The 19,752-nt window shown below is 40.5% G+C and overlaps 1 long non-coding RNA gene across 2 annotated transcripts in view; it reads left to right on the top strand.

Annotated features, from left to right (window-relative positions):
• LOC306660705 overlaps positions 1-19,752 on the top strand; it is a 56,986-nt gene that overhangs the window by 19,530 nt on the left and 17,704 nt on the right. Inside the window, exon 4 of one of the 2 annotated variants that reach the window (XR_013763722.1) lies at positions 555-3,962. The exons of the other annotated variant lie outside the window; for it this stretch is intronic. This is a non-coding gene — a long non-coding RNA (uncharacterized lncRNA). Of the gene's footprint in view, positions 1-554; positions 3,963-19,752 lie in introns of those variants that run through there. 2 annotated transcript variants of the gene reach the window in all.

Here is a 19,752-nt window from a genome sequence, read left to right as displayed (position 1 = left end):
TGACTACTAGTTATATAAATTATAAAATGATTGCTACCCACTTTGTGAGAATTTACTTTAAAAATTAGGAAAATATAAAGAACCAATTATTCTCCTCTCCAAGATTTAATTTCAGCAAATCTCTGGAGCTAGACAGAGAGGTTTGAAGACCACTGTGGGGAAGGGGTAAAGACTCTAAGTTTATAAAGCTTCTGTCATCTCAAAACCATTTAAGTTTGAAGCTATTTAAATCTTGGAGCATCATCATCAGAGCAAGAACACAATGTCATATTAACATTCTTCTGTCTAGAAGTGACATTTCCCTATATATGGGCAGCAGCCACATCATACTAATGGCTTTGCAGAAAAAGTACTAGTACCATCCTATCCCAATTATCCTGGCACCTGAGCTACTTGGTCCGGTAATACCAGGCAACCTCATTGTATAGCCCAAGGGATGAGTTTGGAAATAGATGCATAATCCCCTTAAGTCAGCATATGCTAGATTGGTTTGTCAGAAACCATAGCATTTTTTTCAGACTGTATACCTATGACAATGTTTTCTTATCTCCTAGGTCCTCTGCCAATACTGCATTCTCAGTTTTGAAACCCTGAACTGTGAGAAGGCTCCTCAACTACTGTGATTGGATTTTTTTACCACATTCTGTGGAACAAGTTCCTTTAGGAAAAATACCTTAAAACTTCTTGTTGAACACTGTGCACACCAAAATCTGTTAATTGTTTATATTAAGCATGCAGAATAGTAGCATTATTCTTCTTTTAGATATGAGAACACCAAGGCTGAGTGGTTAAGCAACTTACCTGAAATTACAGTAAGATCTCAATAACTGTAATTCGAATCCAGTTGTATTAACAGATTCTCCATTATCCAAAGTGTTCTTAGTTTCTCTTGTCTTCAGGAACAAAGCCATAATAAATTTAACTGATTCAGACCCATGGAATATTTCAAAGGTCAAATGTCCTTATTCACAAGTAGGTGCTAGAACCATGATGAGAAAATGATTACTTTAAATAATGGTTTTGATATATAGTCAGAAGTCGAGAAATGTCATTCATTAAGATCGCATATGCTAAAGGTCAGCCTAACTTTACAAGCACTGTCTTGAGGTTTTTTGGAGAAGAGGGGGAAAGCGTGGTGTTTAAATCATTTAAATGACCTCTTAAATTCCCTTAGTTTCAACATAATTCCTTAGTAAATTGATGGCACTTTCAGCTCTGAAGGGTTTTTTGCATATATTTGATGTTCTGAAACTTACCCTTCCTTTGAAAGAACATTAGTTATCTTCCAGAGAGCTCTGGGAACATTGTACAGGTCTATGTGTCTTTGGGGGGGAAATGGTTTTTTACATAAAATATTGTTTTGAACATTTAAAGCTGGCTTGGTTAATCTTCCATTTCTTAGAAATTGGAACATTGCAGTAACATTATAAAAGAGCAGTTGTCTGTAATTTGCACTGCTAAATCTGTCTTCCAGGTTGTCAAATATGCAAGTGTATTGTTTGGAATAATAGTTAATAATAGCTTCCAAGCAAGTCGGAAATAGAGCCACTATCATTTAAAAACTTGCTGCCTCTCCAGCAAGACACTGAGTTAATGAGGAAGACCTCTTTCAAGCCAATAAGCAGCAGCATTCAGAGTTATCTGGAGCCCACTACCTTGAACTTCAAGTTGCTAACCCACTGCAATGTGATCACTAAGAATAGACCCATCACCACCTCTTCAGCAAGGGCTTGAGCTAGACAGCTGGCACTTGATCTGTGTTTTGCAGGAAAAGAGGACTAACAAAAAGAATAAGTCCCGGGTTTAAAGAGTTTCAGTTGAGAACCAGGGCAAGCTGTTGGATTAGGAAAGGGAGTGACTTTAAGACTCCGAGATTCAAGGGCACCTGGAATAGCTCCTTTGATGCACAGCCCAGAAAAGCCTTCCCAGATCCCCCAGCACAGGTTTTGCTCTGGATATTCTCCACCTGTCCCTCTGGGATCACCCTCTATTCTTTCCTCTCAGCATTGTATCCCAGGAGGCTGACCTCTAAAGGACTACCACCAAATAGCTCCATTGACCTGTGGCTTCCTGTTGGCTTTGCCAGTGACGGTAGCAGATGCTGGGAGAGCGAGGATGGAGTATTGATTTTGCATACAGCAGGACCTGGGTTCCCCCATCTACAGCTCGGCACACTGCCTCAGCTGCTGCTTTCACCAGTTTCATACCCCTCTGCCCTGTTGCCCCTCCTGCTTATAGGTAACAGTGGTGTTTTGGGGGTTTTTTTGCTGTTGTTGTTTGTTTTTTGTTGTTGCTGGTCCTGGTACTGCTCCATCCTTGATGGTTTTCTCTGAACCTGTTCCACTGCCTGGAACTCTTACCAGTCACCCCTTCTGAGCAGGTCATTGGCTTCCTGGGGGCTTCTGACTGATACTCTGGTCCTCATTTTCTTGCAGTTAGTTGAGGCTCTTACTAAATAGACATCTCAGCTTTTGGTGAATACAAAGCTTAGTAAAGATGTGTAACTGTCCAGCATGCTTGAGAGCTAGTCCTAGCTCAGCTATTAGCTCTCTCTGTGAAACAGAGTAAGTTGTCCATACTTCTCTGTCTTGTTTTTAAGGCTTTATCTCTTCAGATGCCCAATGCATTATCATCCTCCAATCCAAACCTCCAGTCAGTCCCTTTCCAGAACCAGGTGTCCCTGACAGTCACAACACACAATCTCCCACTTAACACCTCTCTTCTTCAGCAACATGATATTGTCTTTGCCAACAGATGCTACCTCTCATTTCTCCACCAAAGTGCAGAGCACAGTTCTTAAGTGAACTTCTGGGTCCTTGTTAATTAAAACACTTGGGGACAACTCAATGTATGTAAGTTTATATCAATAGCACTTATCCATGTATTTTATGATCACTTTGTCTTCATGTTCTGTTATATTTTGTCCCCTAAGTCCTTTCGAAATGTAAAAATGCAACATATGGCACCTCCTGCTATGTAGGTAGATTTATTAACATGTACTTACATATCCATTATCTATGTATCCATTCATCTTTCAATTGTTAATTTAACCTGGGATCAGGGGTAAAGGGTTCAAGACATAAAAAAGATGGTCTCTGGTTTCATCTTCTACTCAGATCCTATGTCCTCTTTGTAAAACATGATAATTCCTTCTCGGTTGCAGGTTATTGTTGAGGATTAAATTACTTACTTTATATAAAGTGCCTGACACAGAAGATGCTTAATAAGCATTTGTTTCCTTCATCCTAGAATTATGGCTTTCACACACATACACACACCAAAGAAAAAAAAATCCAGAAATTCCACGAAAGTTCTCTTTTTGCAAAAGTCCTCTATTCTTTGAGTCAAACTGCCCAGGACCAGAAGGTGTGACATCAGAAGTCTTACAGATTGACAAAATAAACTTTCTACTACTGAGACCTTCAAATTAATCTTACAAAGTCTCTCAAGGCCAAATATTTAGTCTTCAGAATGTAGGTGATTAATAAGACTTAAGAATAGTAAAGACTTGAGTTCTATTACCTTCTGGGTTTTAAGAAACTGGAGAAGCCTCTAAGAAATAACCAGGAGGGTGCAATCCACTTGGTGGTAGATATCTTTAGCCCAACTCATCAACTTGTTCAGTTTTATCAGCTAATAAGAAAATAGGCAAAAAGAAACTTCTGAGGGTAAAACATGTGTTTACTATACATATGCAAATATGTGTATGTATATTATTGCAGTTTATTATTATTTGCCAATGTGCCTCCGCAAAGCTGTTTTTAAAAAACACACAAAAATTAGTTTTAAGAAGGAAAAAATATACACTGGCCTATGCACTTGTTTGTGTATTTTACTATGTATAAGTTTTATCTCAATAAAGTATAAATGAATAAAACAAGATGTCAAATAGTGAACATAGGATGCTTCCTTTTATATAAGAAATAGAGTATAAGTATATATATATATGTATATATATATATATATATATTTGTGTTAGTGTCTTCATATAAATTTCTGGAAAACTAAATACGAACCTATGACAAAACTCAGGGTCCAGGGAGAGGAAAATAAGGATGGAGGAAGGAGTGAAGCTTGTCAACATACACCTCTTGGCAGCATCTTGCTCCTTTAACTCTTGAAAACAAAAAGTAAATCATCCTTACAGAAAAGTGGGTAACCAGGGATTGAGGTGGGGGCAAAGGTGGGTACAGGGAACATAAATGGTTAGAAGGACATTTTCTAAACTCAGTAATGATTTGAAAGTACAAACAAGAAGAGCCCAAATTGGAAAGTTCCGCAATGTTCAGTGACAATGCTATCCACAGTTTGAGGATACTGAGCAGATGTGATCTGTAATCTGCTTACCACACAACTTATTTTTTGCCCAGAAGCACAAAGATATCACTACACAACTGTCCCTCAGTTCCAACAGGGATTGGTTCCAGTCCCGCCCCCTCCCCACCATAGCAAAATCCATAGATGCTCAAATAAGGTGGTGTGGTATACATATATATAACCTATGAAATCCTTTCATATACTATAAATCTCTAGATACCCTGCAATACCTAATTCAGTGTAAATGCTATGTAAATCGTTGTTATACTGTATCATTTAAGGAATAAATGACAAGAAAGAAAATTTTATACACTTTCAAAATTTTTAAAAGATTTTTTGCTTTTGTGTTTTGCATGTTCTAGAGATTGAAACCAGGGGTATTTTACATCTCTAGCCTTTTTTATTTTTTTCTTTTGAGATGGGATCTCACTAAGTTACCCTTGGTCCTGAACTTGTGATTCTGCTAACTCAACTTACCAGGTTGCTGGCATTACAGGCATGCACCACTGTGCCCAACTTAAAAAGCAGTTTTGATCCAAGGTTGGTTAAATCTGTAGATGGAGAACCCCTGGATATGAAGAGTCAGTTGTACTCAAAACAGATTTACCAGATATATTTACTAAGTAAATCAGTCCCAAACACCATATCCTATATTCCTGTTGTGATACCAAATCAACCAAACAGTAAATATGCCTTGAGAGACATCTACATGGTAAACACACTCATAGTACTGACAGGGACCTGAGGAGGGCACATGGAAGATGAAGGTCATTCTCTTAGGGAGTTCAGGTTGGCTCACAAGTGAAATGTCAGGGAATGGTTCTTGAAGGTTGTCAGCTGCTCAATAATGAGGTACAAGTTCAAAGAGGAAGGGACCAGTCAAAGATGACTTCAGTAACTTAATTAATCTCTCCGTCCCCTCTAGACATCACAGTGGCTGGAAAGGAAATGGGTTCAGCCTATCTTCAGAGAGAAAGGGGTCCAACACAGCCCATGCATTTCTTGACTATTCCCCTTGCTGATCTTTTAGTCAGTGCCTGGTAAGCTAATGTGGGCTCCTAAGAGTCCTTCTCCCATGACCCCCCTTGCCCTCCTCTCCTACCTTCCCCTACCTGCCCCCCGGGGCCTGGCTTCATCCTGCTGCAGTTTCCTGAGTTCCAGCTAACAAATCCTCTTTGTCACTTGGATGAGTTTTAGAGGGCCCTCCTGACAGTGCCAACTGACCAGTTAGCTAAAACAATGGATATCTACTTTCTCGCAGTTGTAGAGGCTACAAGTCAGAAACCCAGGTGTCAGCAGGACCTTGCTCCCTCTGAAGGTTCTAGGGAAGGTCCTTCCTTGCCTCTGCCAGTTTCTGGTAGACCCAGGCATTCTTCAGCTTGTGGCAACATCACTCCAACCCCTGCCTCTGTTGTCACATGGTGTCCTCCTCTCTGTGTCTATCTCTCTTCTCCTAGTTGCATTGGATGAAGGGTCCATCCTCTTCCAATATGGCCTTACTTTAATTTAAGATCTTAACTACATTTGCAAAGACCCTATTTCCAGATAAGTTCTCACAGGTATCAAGTGTTAGGACTTTAATGTATCTTCGTGGGATTGAGGGGACACACATTCTAGATGTCTATGTTTCACTGAGGGATCTCCACTGCACAAACAAGTCTCTTTTTTTTCATCTGTAAGGCATCCCACAGCAATATTTAGATGAGTAATTATGTTAAGAGCCTCCCTCCCCACCACAAGGTGCAATGAAGATGAACAAAGAGGTAAAGAGAGTACAGAAACCACTTCCTTCCACCCTGAGAAGGATGAGCAAAGAGAAGGGGACCGAAGGGGAAAGGGGCCCACCCTGCCACCTCTTACGGTCTGCTTTCATGCTTTCTGCCTTATGAGCTCATTAGATTCACCTTAAAGTCATGACAACGTTAAGGCTGTAGTGGAAAGAAGGGCAGAACCATACTCTGCCACCAACTCTGATAAGCTGTGTAACTATTCTGATCCCTTTTCCTGACTGTGAAAAAAGAGGGTTGAATGAGATGATGCAGGTCTTTTTTAACTTGCAAATGCCCCAATTTCATGGTGACATTTGAGGGTTTCCTGCTGTCACTACACTGCGTTAACTAGAGGTAACTGACAGGGGGTATGACAGGCAGAGCTGGCTGGGGTCCCCCACTGAGATATTGCCTTGATGCTGCCCTTGGCTCCTCTGCTGTCCACATGCCTGGAAGACCAGGCAATCAACAGGCAGTTCTCAAGGATGTTCAGTCAAAGACGCTCTCACTACGCCCAAGGGGTTTGCAGCACCATAGGATAGTAAGAGTCCAGGTGGCCTCTATTCTGCCAGGGTTTTCACAAACATGTCACCAGGAGGACAGTGGACCAGAGGACAAGGGGACCCTTACACTGTACTTTGTAGACCTGACCACTTAAAGCTTTAAGGCTTGGGGGTAGGAAGGAGTCTGTACAGAAAGTTTCTATGGCTCCTTAGGCCATATCTTAATGCAAGTTGGTGTCTCCTGTGTTATCAATGCTGAGCCACTGATGAATGCTGACGTGTGTCCACTCGTGACTCTGCCTGGTAAGCTGTCCTCTCTACCCTCCACCTCCCCCAACTCCCGCAGGCCCGAGGGTCAGAATCATCCCAACCACGTGCCTCCTCAGTGGTCAATGCTGACCTCCAGTGCTTGTGATCACAGTGTTTCATTCAGATTACAAAATTTTTTCCACATTGCAACACAAGCCTCCACCGGAGATTGCTCTCTTCCCTCCGCTGTTACCATTTCTCAAGTCTTGTTTTTACATTGATTTCATCCCAGCAGCTTTATTTCAAGTGAATCCAAGCAGACTTCCTCTTTTAACTTAATTCAATCTTAAAGAAACTGGCCTCCAAGCACATTTAAAGAGCTCTGACCCTATGCTGATGCTGTCTTTTAAGCAGAGCGAATATACTTTCTCCTTATTGTTGCCTCAGTGGCATCCAGCCCAAGTCCACTTCTCCTGCATGCTCCCTGGATTGAGTTCTTTGAGAATAACTACTTGGAACTTGTTTCTTTCTACCTGAAGACCTAAGAAGACCTAAGAACACAAAGGACATGGGTAGAGGAGTGGAAGATGGAGTCATAGCAAGCCTGAGATCTTGCCAGGCTCCCTTAGACTCACCTACTTATGTGAACTTCACAGTACTACCAATTAGTTCCTATGGTTCTAAATGTAAATTTCTGCAAGTAAATCATTCCAAAGCTTAATAGCTAAAATAACAACCATTTATCTCACAAGTGTCTAATTGTAGCAAGGTTGTAGGGAAGGCTCTTCTTTGCTTCACCCATTATCAATTAGGGTGGTTCAACTAGGGATTGAAGGAGCACTTCCCAGATATTTCTTATCAAACCTGGGAAGCTGGTGCTAGTGTTAGGATGGGAGCTCTGCCAAAAGAATTCAGTTCCTTTCCACGTGGACCTCTCCCTAGCCTACTTGGCTTCCGTCACCATAGTGTATAGGTTCCAAGAGCCAATGTACAAGAGAATATGGCACCTTCATGAGCTCACCTCAGAAGTTATATAGGGTCGCCTTCACCATCCTCTGTTGGTACAGGTAGTTATGAATTACCACTCATGTCCAAGGAAAAAGACACAGTGCCAGCACTGGATGGGAGGTGTGTCAGAGTCACATATTAAGAACAAATGGATAGTAGAATGAATTGGGCATTATTATCCTATGTGCATGTATGATTATACAACCAGTGTGATTCTACACCATGTACAAACAGAAGAATGAGAAATTATACTCCTCTTATGTATATAGTGTCAAAATGCATTCTGCTGTCATGTATAACTAATTAGAAATTTTTTTTTAAAGAGCAAATGGGGTAGATATATTATTGTGGACCTCTCTAGAAAATCCAGACTGTCATAACTTACTTTCTGGGCATAAAAATTTATACATGGATCTGAGGACATAGCTTATTAGTAGAGAACTTGTCTAACATGTGCAAGGCCCTAGGTTCAATCTCCAACACCACAAAATAATACCATATTAGTCAAGGATCTCTAGAGGAACTTAATTAACAGAATATGTATATATGTTAATAAAGGCGATTTATTAGATTGACTTACATGATCAGAAATTGGATAGTTCCAAAATGGCCATCTGTAGGCTGTAAAGTCAGAGAAACCTATAGCTGCTTAGTCCCAGAAGCTGGACCCTCAGACAAGAGGAACTAATGATGCAGACCCAGTCAAAGACTGGAAGTCTAAAAATTCCCTGAATAATCACTGATGAGCATCTACATTTGAGGAGTTAAGGAATTTGATGGAGTCCAATGTACACATGATGGTAGCAGCAATTGACACACATTCAAGAAGAATCAGCCTTCACGTACTGTGGCTTCCTTCCTCTGCTTTTTAACCCATCTGGGTCCCCAGTCTATTGGACAGTGCTGACCACTTTCAGGGCAGGTTCCCCCCTCAGTTTGCTGTCCCACTTGCCAATCATCTCTGGAAACATCCTCATAGACACTGAGGACTGAAGTCTCAGTCCTAGGTGTCTCCCAATCCAACCAAGTTGATAATCCAAATAGATAGATAGAAAGATAGATATAGATACAGATCTATCTATCTATATGTATATGATGATTAATTTGGATGGTCAAATATATATGATATATATCATATATAGATATATATCTACATAGATAGATATATACGGAGAGTGGTAGAGTGGTAGTGTGCACTTTGCATGCACAAAGCCCAAGGTTCAATCCCCAGCACCAACAAACAAACAAACATTATACCTATCCTTCAACTCAAATGCTCAACCCAAACCCAAACTCCCAAAACCCCCAAGTCTCATCATACTATGTCCATTTGGAAGCCTAGGATTTCTTTCTCCAAATCCAATCTAGGTGCAGATGAGACTCCTTGGGCTTGAATCTTCTGAGAACAGCTCTTTGGAAAGTGTTTCTCATTGCCCAAAGGACCAATCAACTAAAGGTTTCAGCACTGCCCCAACACACACCAACATACAGTAGTGGGACAGGCACAGGATAACCACTATAGACTCTCATTCAAAAGGGAGAAATGGAGGCACATAGCCTTGTCCGAACCACAGCAATTCTGAAATCCAGCTGGGCACATGTTGCCAGTTTTTTGACAAGAGCTCATTACTACTACCTGGAAACTGTGCACTGTCCCCTCGAAGACTTAATTCTTCTCTCTTAATTTTCTTTCTTTTTGCCAAAAGGTAAGCCTGTGTTTATAGTGGAGTGGTTTTCTCAACTTGCTTCCTTTCAGTAAAAGTTCTGGGATTCGTGATCTCTTTTCATCTTGTGCAGTCTCTGTCCCTTTCAGTCCACACTGGCACTGATTCTTTGAAAAACCCTATAGGTGCTTGGTGGATCAATTAATAAGTCTGTACATTAGATATGTCACACCACAAATATCTTTGAGACAAGCTCTCTCTCTCTCTACCTGGATACCTGGTGAGGTTTCTGAAGACAATGCCTTCAGAATTTTGGATGTCCTCTTGTTTTAAATGGATAGAATCATGCCTTTAAGACTCTTACAAAGTCTTTTGTCTGTCTGAAAGGTTAGATGAGGCATCACCTTACATATTTCTATTGTCTTAACAAAGGATCTCAGAGGCCACCATGAATTCATTGTTTAACTAGACGTCATTTCTTCACATAGGAATATTTTGCTTACCAGAGAAATTTGGTATAATAAAGTCTTATTTTTTAACTCAGAAAGCCCTAACTTACCTATATTTCTTCTAGAATTTGCTTGAAAACTGAGTGGCTCCTTTTTAAGCTCATTTTTCTTCATTTTCCTTTTTTTAAAGCCAATTAAAAGAAGGCAGATAGAAACTCCAACATTCTATTCAGAAACTTCTTTAGGGCATCAAATTTATTAGGTTCATTTCCTTTTTTTCTACATTATTGCAGGTGACAATGCTGTTAAATGTTCTGCTACTACATAACTAGGGTCCCCTTCTCTCTAGCCTCCAGTAATACTGTCTCTACCTTCCTTTGATCCTTCGCTAATACTTTCTTCAAGGCTTTGGGCTGCTGTCCCAACCCAAAACCAATACTAGATGTTTGAGCTTTTTGGTTTAGCAGCGACCTATTCCCAGTACCAAAATATGGTCCAGTTATCCATTGCTTCATAAACCATCCCAAAACCTAGTGACCTAGAAGAATAATAATTTATTTAGCTCACAAATTTGCCCTTAGACTAGGGCTTTGTGGAAAAACGTTTTTTTCTACTCTTGCACAATTAACTAGGGTAATCTGACTGGTGGATTGAGACCCACTTTCAGAATGACTCACAAGCCCAACAAGTCAGTGCTATGGGCAGGGGATGTGAGTAACTGGGAGAGCACTTGCCTAGCATGCACAAGGCCCTGGGGTTCCATCCCCAGTGCCACAAAAGAAGAAGGAGGAGGAGGGGGAGGAGGAGGAGGGGATTAAGGCAGTGTTCAAGGTACGATGGGATCAGCAGTCTAGGCCTAGGAGTCTCAGCCCCTCTCCATGTAGGCTTTTCCATGGGCAGCATGGCTTCCTCATGTCAGAGTAGCTAGGTCCAAGAGCGAGCACACCAAGAGAACAAGGTAGAAAACATGGCATTTTTATGATTTAGCCTCACATAACATCCACCACACTGTACCAGTCAAGTTGTTACCACGAAGGTGTACCCAAGCTCAAGAGGAGGGAATCTAAGCCCTACCACCTGTTAGGAAGAGTAACAATGTCACATTGTGAAAAGAGCATGTGGGATGGGATAAATGATAGATAGATAGATAGATAGATAGATAGATAGATAGATAGATAGATAGATAGATAGATAGATAATAGGTGATAGATGATACACAATCTTTGCAAAAATGCAGTCTGATCTGCTGTGATGGTTAATCTTGATTGTCAACTTGATTGGTTAAGAGATGCCTAGAAAATTGGTAAAGCTTGTGAGGTTGTTCCCAGAGATGATCAGCATGTTGGTCAGTGAAATAAAGAGGGTAGACCCCACAGCCCCATCCAATATGCTGAGGGCCCAGATAGAACAACAGAAGGGGCAATCTCATATGTTCACCCAAACTTGGTTCTTCTTGAGCAGGCCCATTTTTTGCTGCTACCATGAGAAGTGGACATCAGACTCCAGATTCTCTAGGCTTTAATGAGGACTTGCCCCAGGGAGTCTCCAGGGGACTTCTAGGTCTTCAGTCTCAGATGAGGGCTGCGTCATTGGTCCTTCTTCTGAGGCTTCCAGCTTCTTGGACTGAGCCACTACTGGTTCCTCCACTCTCCAGCCTGCAGATGACCTCTGTGGGACTATCCAGTCTTTTCATTTAAGCCAATTTAATGAATCACTTCAGCTCCTCTAGGGAACCCAACTAATACATCTACCCATGAAGGTTCAGGAAAATAATGTGAAAAACAACATCAAGGATAAAACCTGGTATCTAGAGCTCTAAGACCCAAATTGGACGAGAGTTTTGTTTCTGAACTTCCATTGCCATCTCACTGCTGAAGACAAAATATGCTTGTTCCTCTACCTGTTTTTCAAGGCACTCCACAATGTGCAACCACCCACTGCACAAAATCCATCTAATAATATGGCAATGCAGACTCTCTGCCTAGCTGCCTAGCTGCCTTGTCTACTCTAGCATATGCCTTGCACCTTATTCTAGACTTAACATTTGTTCTGTTTTACCTGCCTGAGCTGCCTTATTTACCTGTCTCCAGTTTATTCAAATTCTTCAAGAATTAGCTCATGTATTATTGTATCCTGCTTATCTCTATTGAGTGCACACTGTGTGCCAGGTCTATCAATAGAAATGACCATGAAGGGCCTAGTCTCTGACCTCAAAAAGCTTATACTCTAACAAGAAGATACATACACACACACACACACACACACACACACACACACACACAAGGAAAAAAAATTTATAACACCCTAAAATAATTGCCATAATGGAGATGTGTCTGCAGAGAACCCAGGAGAAGCATTCCAGGTCACCTAGAGAAAGAAGACTTCAGAGAGAAGGTAGTACTAGAGCAGACTGGAAGGACGACTTGGAGTTGACTAGGCAGTCAAAGCAGCAGGGAAGAGGCAGTGCAACAGGACAGTAGGACAAGGAGGAGTAGGCCTGGGGCTTGTCTTTACCTTTCTCCACTCCCAGGGACATGCTTCTCTAATAGACTTTTTGGGGTATACCCTATTTCTTTGGGGCATAGGAAAAAAAAAAAAAACAACAACAACAGGAGTACAGAAGTATGTGGTTTCATAGTGAGATCAAAGTTGACAAAAGTTTGGTATAGTTTATGACCACTGTACTACATCTGCTTCCTTGGTTCAGTTAAATGTTGTCACTCAAAATGACTTCTGGCCACTGACTCTTGAATCACTCTAAGCATGTGACTCAAATGTTCCTCCTGTAACTACCAAGTGGGACAAAGATGGCAAAGGCAGCCACAAGCTGGCATCAAGAGACAGGGTAAGCCTGGGATGATGATTACCCTTTAAGTAAGTCATAAGCAGGCAAGGCAGGCAAGGAGTGGAAACTATCAAAAAAGATATGTCATGATATTGCATCCCTGTTCTCTCTCTTTGGTAGAACTTAGCTTTCTTACCCATACATGAAGGCGTTACACTAGTAAAAGCCACCAAAGTTCCCCACCCTGCTGACAGTGTGTAAGTCTGTGACTCCCTCCCAAGGCTTGCCATTCTTACCTCAGGTAGTTCTAGCCAATTATTCATACCTGGCATGGCTCCTTAGTGTTCAAATGTTTAAAAATACTCTTAAAAATTGGGCTAGGGTTGTAGCTCACTGGTAGAGCACTTGCCTTGCACGTGTGAGGCACTGGGTTCAATCCTCAGCACCACATAAAAATAAATACATTTAAAAAAAAAGAATACTCTTAAAAACTAAAACTCCACATGACACAAAGAATGGAAAGAAGATGGGAGAATGACTGCCAGCAGAGACCAATTGTTTGGGCACTTAAGGTCAATATAATAGACTTTCAATGGTGCAGAGGAAGATATCTGCTTTGAAGATCAGCTTTAAGGGCAAAACACAGAATCACAGCAACTCTGATTGGCCCTCAAAGGGAGGAGCCAAAGAACTGCAAGGAAATCAACCAACCAGCACAGTTGCTGATGCTCTTTCAGAACACATTGCAAGTATTTCCACTCCACTACCATGATCAGCAAGAAGAGTGAAGGAACACATCCACTTTAGAAGTCTAGAGGTGCATCCATTAAACAGTCCCTTACAAACCCAAAATTTCTTAAAAACTTATGACTTGGAGTTTATAAAAAAAAAATAGCCTTTTATGATATAATCTATGCATGTTTATTATAATAAAAATTATTTTTCTCTAAGATTTCAAGTAATAGTTACACTCCTAGAGTACCTCCACAGAAGCACCATGATATCCTGTGATTCTGTCCACATCCTGCTACAATACCATATGCCAACAGGTGTCTAAGAAGGATGAACCCACTATAAATAGTAAGCACCCCAACTGATCTATAGCTGGCATATAGAAAAGGGTAGTTATGACTCATATAATTGTTTAATCATAATGCCCTAAGTATCAGGGAGAAATGCCAAACTAGAGGATGACAAAAACAATTCTTTCTCAAAGGTCCTAGCAACTCACAGTCAGAGTAACCCAATCGTTTCTTTTTTAAGAGACAGTTATTTAAAACCACCTGCCATATTCTCGTGAGGACCAAAGGAACTTCCCTTCTGAAGTTCTAATGATTTAGTCTAGTGAAATGAACTGACAGTAGACAGATTAAAAGGAGAAGATTTACATATCTATTACATGCATAAGAATGGGGCATCACAAGAATTAAAAGTGAGTACCCAATAACCTAGTGGGGTACCCTTCATCATATGGAGAGAGAAATGGGGGATGTAGGAAATTTTAGAGAGGTGGGGGAGAGGAAATAAAATTTCCTCTGGACTCTGGGTGCAGTGTTTGATTTTTGGTCTTCTCTTCTGTGATATGATTTTTTTTTTTTTTTTTGCTTTTTATATTTAATAATTATCAAAAACTATAGTATACTATTTCCATCATTTGTGTATACACATGATAGTTAAGTTAGAAGAAATATCTTAACAATGAGATCCTTATGGCTTAAAAATCTTAAGAGTAGAATAAATTCTTGTTATTTGTGGTAGATCTGTTCCATAGTTGTCTCAATTACTGAATTTTCCATGACTGAGACATTGTTCCTAGGTGAGACACAGGATTAGGTTCCTGCAAGAGTCTGGTGACAATACTTTGTCAATTAATTAATACATGACCTTTGTTTTTATGTTTTGTTTAAAGATGTTTATATGTTTTGTGTAAAACTCACAAGATGGTCTGATGAAGGGTCATGTGTGCCATCCCGAAGTCTCAGGCACCTTTCCTTTATGTGTTTCAGGTGAGAGGATCATATCTCGTGAGACTAATGGGTTAGTTTCTCTGATATGGGTTTGATACATCCATGTACCCACATACTTATGATTTAAGTAGACAAATTTGCAGGTGGCCATTTTTTATTAGCACAATTAATTTATTTCTCTGTTTGCACCTTACGATCGTGCTGTGTAGATGGTGGTTGTTTGAGGGTACAAACAAGGTACAGAGTCATTCCACCTTGGTACTTGTACTCATAATGGATTAACTCATGGCAAACTATTAATTTATAAAATGAAATATCTCAAGGTTAGACACAGCCTGAAAACTACTCTTTTATACATCACGGAACAAATCAGTGCAGGAAAAAGTCTGCTCTCCAAATACTTTAAGATTTTAAGTGTTTTCTGAAGTACAGTGCTACAGAAAACAGGCCCACAGCCATCTGCACTTGTGACACCTTGACAGACATGTAAATATTTGAGCCCCACTCCAGACCTGCTGAATTGGAACAGGGAACTGTATTAGAACAAGTTCCACTGCCCATACTCTTGGGCACACTCAAGTGTGAGCAGGGTTCCTAGGAGACTTGCTTGTAATCAGCTAAACTCTTAGCAGTGCTTCCCCTCAGACAGGTCAGCCGTTGTTCTACACCCTAAGTCATGAACTCCCCCCGACTCTCCTCCACCCAGTTCCCACTTCCAAACCCTCCTATGGAAACAGCATCATTCATCATTCAGTCCTCACCTAAGCACAAGGTTCCCATCAAGGTCTCTTTTGGGGCTAGGGGGATAACTCAGTTGGTAGAGTGCTTGCCTTGTAAGCACATAAGCACAAGGCCCTGGGTTCAATCCCCAGCACCGCAAAAAAAAAAAAGTCTCTTCTGCCTCCTCTGAACAAGGTTCATGTGTTTCCATTTTCATCCCATAGAAGGTGCCAAATTCACCGCCTGTCATCTCTTCCATAGTTAAGTGGCTTAAAAATTTTTTTAATTACTTATTTTTTACAGACCGCATTTTGATTCATTGTACACAAATGGGGTACATCATTTCGTTTCTATGGTTGTACATGATGTAGATTCATACCATTCATGTAATCATACATGTACATAGGGTAATGATGTCAGTCTCATTCCACCATAATGATGTCCGTCTCATTCCACCATTCCATAGTTGATTGGCTTAAATTTAGAGAAGAAAAAAATAATGACCCTGAGGGAATCAGCTAAAATCTGATCTGGGTTCTTTCAACTAAGGTATTAAGATTATCACCTTTATCCTCTATACTAATCCCCTTGACTTTCCTTTAAAACTCTTCTTTCTCTCTTTCTATGAAATTTGAATCTTACAGAAGATCTGAGATAGCCTTGGTTTTAATTAAATCTTTTTTGTCTCTATTTGGGAGTTTTGTTTGTTTAACCAAGGGACTGAGCTCTCTTCAAGATGTTTTTTCTTATAGAAAATTCATATATTAAAAATCCAAGCTGGGTAAAGTGGTGCATGCCTATAATCCCAGTGGTTCAGGAGGCGGAGGCAGGAGGATTGTGAGTTCAAAGTCAGCCTCAGCAACTTAGCAAGGCCCTAATCAATTAAGCAAGACCCTGTCTCTAAATAAAATATTAAAAAGGGTTAGGGATGTGGTTCAATGGTTAAGTATTTGATACTGGTTCAATCCCCAGTATCAAAATTTTAACAAGAGGCTAAGTCAGGAGAATCACAAGTTTGAGGTCTGCCTAGACAACTCAATGAGACCTCTCTCAAAATAAAAAATGAGAAAAGGAGCAGGGATGTAGCTTAGTGGTAGAGTACCTGGATTCAATCCCCAGTACCAATACAGAAACAAACAAACATTAAAATATATTATATAAATATATTAAGTAACATTATAATATTATTGTCTTTACATAATTTATTTATATATCTATTATCTTCTATAACATACATGCCTAATTTTGAATTGCTAATGTAGTTATATATTAGAAGTATAATATATTGCATAGTATGTTAGAAATCCACAATAAGACAAATTATGGCCCTCACGTTTGACCACATGGGGCTCTTAACCTGGGGAATGCCCAGACCGTCTTCCCGCCTTGGCTCCTTAGAGCAATAGCCATTATCTTGGTAAATTAGTACCAAGTCTGTTTATCAGTCTCTTAAATTCAGAAATGTAGTTTTGTTGGCACAGAGGTGGTAGCTGCTCCTCTTCCAGTCAGAATTTCAAGGATGCACCTTGAAACAGATAAATTGAAGCAGAAAGCCAACTGATCAGCTTTTGAAGAGACATTCACCTGAAAATGGAACACCCTGATCCATATAGAATCTATGCATTATTGCTATATAGTTCAATTCCATGGGAACCCAAACCATTCCTTGAGACGAATTTATAAATTTCTAATAAGAAATCCCTGACATGGGAACTAGAATACTTCAATTATGTATGACTAAGACATCGTTTTCTGATAGGAAGTTTCCATGGGAAGCAACACCATAATCTCAGGGATGCAGTTATGGATTGAATTGTGTCCCCCAAAGTATGTTGAAGTCCTAATGCCCACTACTTGCCAATGTGACCTGATTCAGAAATTAGGGGTCTTTTCAGATGTTCAGTTGAGATGAGGTCATCAAAGTGGGTTCTAATTCAATATGACTGGTGTCCTCATAAGAAGAGATTAGAACACAGATGCACAGGGAGAGCATAGCACGTAGCTACAGAGGCAGGGATAGAAGTGACAGCCAAAAAATGCCACTGATTGCCAGCAAACACCAGAAGGTAGAAGAACAAAGGAATTTCCCAGTAGGTGTTGGAGGGAGCATGGGCCCAAGGACATCTTGATTTCAGACTTCCAGCCTCCAGAACTGTGAGAATAATTTCTGTTGTTTCAAGCCACCAAGTTTGATGCTTTGCTATGATAGCCTGGGAAACTATAATAGTTGCTTGTCCAAAATGGAATCTGAAGGAAGGGAATTAGGGAGACTCCCATATTTAAGGGTGTTGGGTTATGAGCACCAACTCGCCTTTCTTATTAGAGAGGGCTTTTCAAATAAGTCCAGAATATTCTAAATCTTTAGCTAAATTCCAATCTTATGTGGACAGCACTTAGGAGATTAAATAGTACTTTGGGGTCATGTTTCAAGATTAACAGAAATCCTATACACTGAGTCCCAGTCCTCACAGTCCTCCATGATGCAAAGGGGCCACTAAGTCTTAGAACACAAACTTCACGACTAGACAAAGAGACTCCTTAAAAAACGACTTAATGGCAACCCTTCCATCCATCCTTCCTTCCTTTCTTCCCTGCCTCACCCTTGGAAGTAAACACCATATTTGGATGATGTTTTTTAGCTGGCAGATGTCCTAGAAAAATCTTCCTGAGTTTCACATTACAGCTCTTATTCTCTGGGTTTTGAGGCTTCCTTTAGAGGCTATCAGACTGTTAGCTGATGAATAGACTCCTTACACTAATCACATGGATAATTTTAGGCTTATAATTTAAGTTTTTCATGTGATCAGTTGGAGTAAATGAAAGATGAAACCGTGTGCCACTTTGGTGGCCACTGATAAGACCCAGGTTCCCCCAGGTATCCATGAGCCCTAGAAACCTCCCTCTAGGCAGCAGGACATGGCGTGCTGCCCTGCTGGACCCATCAAAAAACATGATGGAGGGAGCAAACAGAGGCTATTCATGCTCTCTTCCAGAAAGATCTAGGCATGACTCCTCATTAGACACTATCATAAGTAAAAGAATCCCAGACTGACATGGCCACTAGGCATGTGACCCAAGTATTGCCCACAACCATCATGACACATCCAGTCAAAACCCAAATAGTTACAAATTGGTCCTTTAAACAGAAATTCCTCTATTCTTTCCCAGAGTCCCTCAAAAGTCACCTTCAAACCCTCCTAGGGAAACTGCCAGCTCTCCTCAATTAAGAAAAAAAAAGTACAGATGTTCCTGACCTAAGATGTTTCCACTTTGCAATAGTGAGTGCACCCATATAATCACTGTTTTTCTCTTTCAACTCAGTATTCAATACATTACATGAGATTAATTACACTTTACATAAAACAGGCTTTGCATTAGATGATTCTATCTAATGGTTGGCTCTTGTAAGAGCTCTGAGCACCTTTCGGGCAGGCTAGGCTCAATCTATGATATTTGATAGGTTTGGTATCAAACACATGTGTTTGGTATTAAACACACTTTCAATTAGGATATTTCAGCTTATAATGGGTTTATTAGGATGTAACACCATCCGTGAAGTTCAGGAGTCTATGTATTTTGTAGAAATGTACTTTACCTGTCTCCCACCCTGAGCAGCTTTTCAAAGTGTTACTCAGAATACTTAAGGGTCCTGTCAAAAATATGCATATTTGGATGCCTCGCCAATATCCAACACCATCACCCCACCCACCCCCGTACAGACACCCTTTTCTAACATGTTCACAATGGAGACAGCTCACCAAACATGGAGTGTACCCCCAGAAAATGAGGTGCTACTCCCACTTTTAGAGCCACAGGGAGAGTAATTCTGGTAAGTTGGAATATTCACTCTGGGCCTCTCCTCCCTCCCAGGGATCAGAAGTACTGAGCTCCATTCAGAACACACTGACATTGATCGACATTTTTGGATTTCCTTTGAAAAGCATGTATTTTGTTTTATCAAACAAAAAGCTAAAATCCCCAGCTGACTGATTAAATCCTGAAGAGCAGGAAGTCTTAGCTGCACATGATGAACGTCCAAATATCTGCCTCTGGCCCTTTCCGATGAACTGGGTTTTTCTTTAGATATGTTAATACATTCAATCTGGATGGCAGTGTTTATGCCTTTTAAGATAACTTTGCACATCTCTGCTCTGATCATGAGTCGATCCTACATTGATCCACAACCTTGTTTCCACATTTGTATGGGGGAATGCCTGGCCTCCCCAAGCACCGACAACATAGCCCACTAAGCGTGGCCTACAGAGTGAAGGAAGAAGATCAGAAAAAAATAATGAAAGTGCTATCTTAAAAGCTGTTGTGT

The sequence above is a fragment of the Sciurus vulgaris genome (genome assembly GCF_902686455.1).
Source record: "Sciurus vulgaris genome assembly, chromosome: 5".
Classification (NCBI taxonomy): domain Eukaryota; kingdom Metazoa; phylum Chordata; class Mammalia; order Rodentia; family Sciuridae; genus Sciurus; species Sciurus vulgaris.
This window is presented reverse-complemented; position numbering and strand designations above follow the sequence as displayed.